Consider the following 7,944-nt stretch of genomic DNA (forward strand, 5'->3'; position numbering starts at 1 on the left):
AACTGACACAGTTATACAGAGCATTCAGTGCAGGATGACAGCATACATCACTAGATTATGTATAGCGTGTTAACAACAAGGCCGGATCTAGCCCCCCCCCCCACCCCGCCCTCTTGCCACTGACAGTGGTTAGGACTAGGGTTAGGGTTCAACCCACCCAAAACCCTCACTCAAGCCCTGTAAACCATAACACACATCAGACATCACAATGGTTTTAAGACAAAAAATTAAGATTTTTATTTTCATAAATAACTGTATTTATTATTAAATAAATAAACAATTGGTCCCTGATATTGTTGGCTTAAAAATGTTTAGTCAGTTTCACTACAATGAGAGTTACAGGGGTGAAAAGTGTATTTCTTTATTTGTTCATTTGTTACCTCAATGCAGAAAATGATGAAGAGTGCCCATCGGCATTTTTTTTCTTTTTTAATTTAATTTAAATTAAAAAATTTTTAGAGGGCCCCAGAAGATGGCACCCTAGGCGACCGCCTATATGGCCTATGACTACTACTATGGCCTGGCTAACAATAGTTATTACACTTTAAATACAATTTGTGATAAAAAAAAACAAATGTTTTCCATTCTATGCATTGATGCAATGAGGCGCTGTGCAGAAGGTTGTTGTTTCATATTCTTTTTCAGCTGCACATATTATCTTGCCCAGAGGAAAGACAGATTCTCTGTCTTTACATGCTGGCTTGGCAAACATTTGCTCACATCAGATAGGGTTTCAGTTACCACAAAGGTTTGCCAAGCCAAACCGGATTAGGCCGAGCATCACAGACATTGTTTCTATACATTATTAAACTTTTAAGCCACCGAAAAACAGGATTGTAAGAAAAAAGAGGGAGAGTGGGATGAGAAAGTAATTATTCATCCTCCGCGGTCACCCACACCCCCACAACTTCTTTAGCAAATCCCTCACTCACATTTCAAAAGATGACCACTCCGTTTTTATTTTCACCTGATTATTGTTGTGATATTGATATATTTAGACTTTTCCCAAAGTTGAAATTAAAGTTTATTTTCTCAAATTGGGCCGTTTAAAATGAATGGTGTTAACGAGCCGTAACAAGCAGATGAATGGCTGGCGTCTCAAACTTTAAGGGTGTTATGCACCATGTCCAACTTCAAAGCCCGTCTTAACTCCACACTTTAATTGTATCTTCTTCAAGCCTGTCTGCCTGACCGCCATCTGATTCTGCTGACAACTGCACTCCTCTCTCTTCTTCATGCTCATCCTTCTATCTCTTCATTCCTACGTCTCCGTGTTCCCCCCCCCCCCCCCCTCTTCTTTCCTTTAGCTCTTCTAAAGTCTCTGCTACAAGTGTCAGCTCAGGCACAAGCCCTAAATTACTTTTTTGAATGAGTTTTGACATCTTCCACTCAGCCTTCAGCTCATGCAAACAGAATGATGATATTTGCCACTCTTTTCCCCTCTCTCTCTCTCTCTCTCTCTCTCTCTCCACTCTATTTATTTCTCTATCGCTCTTTTTTTCTATTTCTCTCTGAGCCTACAAACAGACATTCACGCTTCTCTCCATATGGGCTTTAATTTGCCATTGTCCCCCAAGATATTCCTCGCTCAGGCTTGAGATAAAGGGATAATCACTTCAAAGGGAAGCTAGGGGGGAGACTGCCCCCTCCCTCCCAGCTGAAAGGACAAGTGGACAATACGCTAATTGAGAGGGGGAACTGATCACAGGGTCTGTTCAAAGGGACGCCTGGCCACGCCCCCTCCTCCCCTCCGACGCACTTAATTTTATTAGTGTTTATGGTGATGCTTCAGCCAAAATTATCACTCAAACCCACCACAGCCTTTGAACTCCAAAATATTGGGTTATTTGCAATTAGCCACCCTCTCCTCTGTTTTTCTGTGCTATTTTAGCACAAGTGTAGGATTTGAGCGGAGGGAAGGGCGACAACACGGGCTGTACAGAATTTATTGTTCACATTGTGGGAACATATGGGCCTAGTGTGGGCTGTGATATGATGCAAATCTAAAAAATCGTATGAAAAAGCGACAAAAAAGGGAGTTGGCCTGCTGTTAGACTAATGCAACTAATTATACATCAGAAGCATCAAAAGCATCAGCAGTACAGTACTAACTAAGAAAGACTAGACTAAGAAAGAAAGAAAGAAAGAAAGGAAAACTTTTTTTTCTAACAAACCAACCCTACACACAATACTGTAAAAGTCTGTTTCTCCTAATGTGTCACATTACCTTTATTTACCTTATATACTTTACATACTGTTTTACAAACTGTTACACCTCTGTGTATATATATATATATATATATGTATATATTCTTAAATTTTGTATCTGTTCAAAATGTACCTTAAAGGGAGATTTGTCAAATATTTAATACTCTTATCAACATGGGAGTGGATAAATATGCTGCTATATGCAAATATGTATGTATATATTTATTATTGGAAATCAATTAACAACACAAAACAATGACAGATATTGTCCAGAAACCCTCACAGGTACTGCATTTAGCATAAAACAATATGCTCCAATCATAACATGTCAAACTGCAGCCCAACAGGCAACAACAGCTGTTAGTGTGTCAGTGTGCTGACTTGACTATGACTTGTGACATGCATGTGATTATCATAAAGTGGGCATGTCTGTAAATGGGAGACTCGTGGGTACCCATAGAACCCATTTACATTCACTGATCTGGAGGTCAGAGGTCAAGGGACCCCTTTGAAAATACTAGCATAGTACTACCATACTAGTTTTTCCTCGCCAACATTTAGCATTTTCGCGACAAGCTAGTATGACATGGTTGGTATCAATGGATTCCTCAGGTGTTCTAGTTTCATGATAGCAGTATATAGCGTTAAAACTGAGCCCACTACAACCTCCGAAAGATTGATTGTGCTAATGTGTTAAAGAAATTAGTGGCGTTAAAACAAATTTGAGCTAACGCGTTATTATCGCGTTAATGTTGACAGCCCTAATATATATATATATATATATATATATATATATATACTGTATATATATATATATATATTAGGGATGTCAACATTAACACAACACATAAAAAAAAAAAATTATATAGATTAATTTATTACTTCTCAATACATACTACATTCCTGTCTCATTATTACATACTGTTTACACCTATGTGTACATATCTTACTTCTCATCATACATATACATACTACATCCTGTTTACATTCAGTTCTCCCATTTGAAATACTGTCGTCAACAAATTTACATTTACAATACTATTCTATATTTACTTATGTTTATATTTATTTGAACTGCACTATTTAATGCCTTAGATTATCATTTTGTTTTTACATTTACTTGTGTGATTTCCCCTTTTATATATACATGTTTTATGAGAATTGATGAGACCAAAGATTTTCATTGCCAATGACTGCTTTGCTGGAATTGACAAATGACAAATAATGAACCTTGACACCTGTACCGACAGTAGTGAAATGCATACTTTCTTTGTGCCTTTAATGCAGGCTCTAATTAAAGAGCAGCTTCATTTCCTATCTGTGGTGATACACCAGATGCCTTTAATTTCTTCCCAACCACAGGCTCTCAATTAGCCTCCAGGTCACCCTGTTTTATTGGGGCTTCTAGCAAGTCAGTGGTGGCCCTTCGTCCTGTATTGTGCTTTTAAAGCGTTTGGATCTTCCTGTGAAATGGTTAGGGCCCCAACAAAGGGGTCAGGGCAGGGTTAACATCAAAAAGGGGCTTCTTGTGGCTACTTTACAGCACCCTCTCTCTCTTTTGTCACTGCTAAACACAAGAGTTGGCATTCAAGGGTCAACAGGTGTGGTCTCATGAGTTTAGCCTCTCATAACAGTTTGCAGATGAATTTTTTAAAAATACAGCAAGTTGTATTTGGCTGATTTGGTGATCACAGCAGTTTTGTTTGCAGAAAAGCATTAAAAACATCCTGAATAGTTGAATAGCCTGATCTTTACATGTCATTAAAAGCAGACTGAGCAAAGCGTGAACGAAGTTTCCTGCCTGTCAGCAAAAATTAAACTGTCTGTGGACTCCTTTTTTTCTTTTGCAGTGATATGTGCGGCCTAATTTAATTTGAGTGAAGATAACATCTTATCCCGAATGTGAAATATCCCATTTTTAAGATTGTCCTGCACTTCAAAAATTACATTTTATAACCCCTCTATATCTCAATTCTCCTTTAAAAGCTGACTTTAAAGAAGTTAGTGCGCAGATAACAGTATGGCTCCATATTTCATGGCTTTAATTTGGTCCTCGCTGATCGGCGATGTGCCCCTTGAACGTCATGATGCCAACGCTGCTGACCCATTTTGTGATTTTGTGTTCCATCTTGCAGACGGCGTGCAGGGCACTTCCCATTGCGAAGTGTTGGAAGCTTTTTGTGCATTTTGGGCGCTGGATTGTTTGGATTTGTGGCAGCAATGTTTGTTTTACACAGCCCTCCAGTATAAACAGTGGCTATGAATGACCTCTTCATATTCACACTGAGACAGACGGACGGAGAAAGAGACTGTAGTGTCTGCTATCATACGGCTTTCTGAAAACGCCTTGTGGCGAGCATTTCTTAAAAGATTACATTTTAAAATAAGCTGGACTAAATCATCAGACAAGCTCACAGCAAGCAGGAAGTGGTTGGCAGGATGTCAATGTAATCAACTAGACTCCTGTGCTTTACCAAGAAAAGAAGAAAGGCTCGCTATTGTGCATATTTGCACGAAAGCTGGAGTATGTTAAAATTACTCAGCAACATGTGTCAGAACTAAAATAACTACACGAGAATCAAGCCGATCCCCCCCTCCCGACAATTGCCAGCAAAGCTCCGATTTTTTTGATTGTTCAGAAGATGATCTTTCCAGATATCACTGTTGTGTGAGGTATGTTAAGAGTGTTTTTGACATCTCCTGATCGGCCCAGAAGTCCTGGCCTCACCCATTTCAAATATTAAACATGTTCAGTATTTACAATCTGATATCCTGTTGTATGTGAGGAACCCTAAACACAGCCAAGGACGCAGTCACATGGGAAAGAACGATAGCCAATTGGGAACCAAGCTGACTAAAGTAGAAGGACAACCACCGCCGTCATTTCGGCAGCGGCTAATGCATGAGCTAATGTAAAACGCGAAGCATAAAGTAGTAGTAAGATGGAGCTCAGAAATGGAGGAGCAACTTGTTAATTTGTGGCAACAACAAAAGTGTTTATTTAACATGTCTCCATGACTTCATCCATCCTTCAAACAAGTTCAAACTAGTGCAAAAACTAACATTGCTAATTCTTCCTGACCGTTGTCCGCCATGTTTGTATGTACTAAAGTCACGTTTGATTGAGATTTTGCAAGATTTCAGAGATTTTTTTTAGTTGTGACTCTTGTTGTTCATGAATGAATCTGTTAGTGGGGGGTGTGCTGTTTTGGCCAAATCGTTGCTCATCACACACTATAGGAACAAAACTGTTAAATTGAACATAACATGTCGTTATGTGAGGGGTCTCTCACATTTTCAAAATCTGTTAAGATTTGAAAAATCTTTTAGTGTGGGCCAGCCTTTAATTGAAAATAAGAATGATCTATGGTCAGTGAATATTCTTACTCAGCGATCAACAGTGCCAATTCATGCTGGATGAGACTAGATGACAACCATGTGACCAAGGGTAAAGAGTTGGACAAATGGACCAAGATGCTGACGCAACCATAAATCCACATGGGAACTGCTACACAGCATGCTAATCTCTCTATGTATAACTCAACACAAATGAATCGCCACTTGAGGAACTCAGACAAGTTGGATTTCATTAGTTCCCTTGTCCTGTACCATCATGAGAGTTTTGTGAATTTGAATCGTCTGACTTATATAATTATATTCTCCTTTAAAGTTGATTTTCAACATCAAAGGGACAATATAGCCTTTGAAGTAGCATGGGATTGGATCACTGTCTAACCCACTCTTTAAGATTCTGTCACAATGACATTAGGCAAGTCATGTGAATTAAAAGACTAGAGAACAGCTCTTGCCTTTGCTCTCTGTCCAATTTCAATCAAAATGTCATGCTGTGCCATTTTCCCTGAATGTGGAACTGGCAAGTGTGTTAGGCTGACATCTTTGTGGCTAAAAGCCTGTGACTAATATGTAAATTATTTGACAGTTACACTCTATAGGATTATCAAATCAGTGCTATAACTTAAAGAATGTGTTTGAAATCTTTGTGGACATTGTAAAATTATATTTAACCACAAATGATTTACTGTCACTCCCCTTACTCTGGTACTTCTGTAATTAAGAGGGGATATTACTGGAATTACTTAAGGATATGTTGCCCAATCTCCCTATACATTGTGAACCATTAGAAATTAGAAAGAAATATATGGAACAATAACGCGTTAATGCAAATTTGCTTTAATGCCACTAATTTATTTAACGCCACATGCGATTTTCAGGGTGTAGAGGGCTCAGTTTAAAGCTAGAGTGAAGATACTAGAAAATCTGAGGAATCCATTCGCTTGTTGCGAAGGAGACTAAATAACGCTCCAAACTTATATTAAATTTTAGCGAGGAAAAACTGCCATGGCCATTTTTAAAGGGGTCCTCTGACCTCCAGATCAGTGAATGTAAATGGGTTCTATGGGTACCCAAGAGTCTCCCCTTTACAAACATGCCCACTTTATGATAATCACATGCCGTTTGGGGCAAGTCATAGTCAAGTCAGCACACTGACACACTGACAGCTGTTGTTGCCTGTTGGGCTGCAGTTTGCCATGTTATGATTGGAGCATATTGTTTTATGCTAACTGCAGTACCTGTGAGGGTTTCTGGACAAAATCTGTCATTGATTTGTGTTGTTAATTGATTTCTGATTGATTGATTGATTGATTGATTGATCTCCCTTTAAGTTACATTTTAAACAGATAAGAAAATGTGTGATTAATCGCGATTAACTATGGACAATCATGCGATTAATCGCGATAAAATATTTTAATCGATTGACAGCCCTACTATATACAACAATGAACTGTAAAACTATTGTCAACCCTATTCTCTCAGCTCTCAGCTAGGTGAACACACTAAACTCTCTCCTGTCACTTGAGGAGGCCACCGGCAACAGAGTAGCGCTTTGGTTTGCTTTGTGTTGCTGTTGAAACTTAGTGTAGTAACAGACGGACTGTAACTTAGTGTAATAACAGACGGACTGTAACTGTGTGTAGTAACAGACGGACTGTAACTGTGTGTAGTAACAGATTGTAACTGTGTGTAGTAACAGACGGACTGTAATTTAGTGTAGTAACAGACGGACTGTAACTGTATGTAGTAACAGACGGACTGTAACTGTGTGTAGTAACAGACGGACTGTAACTTAGTGTAATAACAGACGGACTGTAACTGTGTGTAGTAACAGACGGACTGTAACTGTGTGTAGTAACAGACGGACTGTAACTGTATGTAGTAACAGACGGACTGTAACTGTGTGTAGTAACAGACGGACTGTAACTTAGTGTAGTAACAGACGGACTGTAACTGTGTGTAGTAACAGACTGTAACTGTGTGTGGTAACAGACGGACGGTAACTTAGTGTAGTAACAGACGGACTGTAACTGTGTGTAATAACAGACGGACTGTAATTTAGTGTAGTAACAGATGGACTGTAACTGTGTGTAGTAACAGACGGACTGTAACTGTGTGTAATAACAGACGGACTGTAATTTAGTGTAGTAACAGATGAACTGTAACTGTGTGTAGTAACAGACTGTAACTGTGTGTGGTAACAGACGGACGGTAACTTAGTGTAGTAACAGACGGACTGTAACTGTGTGTAGTAACAGACGGACTGTAATTTAGTGTAGTAACAGATGGACTGTAACTGTGTGTCGTAACAGACGGACTGTAACTGTGTGTAATAACAGACGGACTGTAATTTAGTGTAGTAACAGACGGACTGTAACTGTG

This window comes from Sebastes fasciatus, chromosome 3 (genome assembly GCF_043250625.1).
Source record: "Sebastes fasciatus isolate fSebFas1 chromosome 3, fSebFas1.pri, whole genome shotgun sequence".
Taxonomy (NCBI): Eukaryota; Metazoa; Chordata; class Actinopteri; order Perciformes; family Sebastidae; genus Sebastes; species Sebastes fasciatus.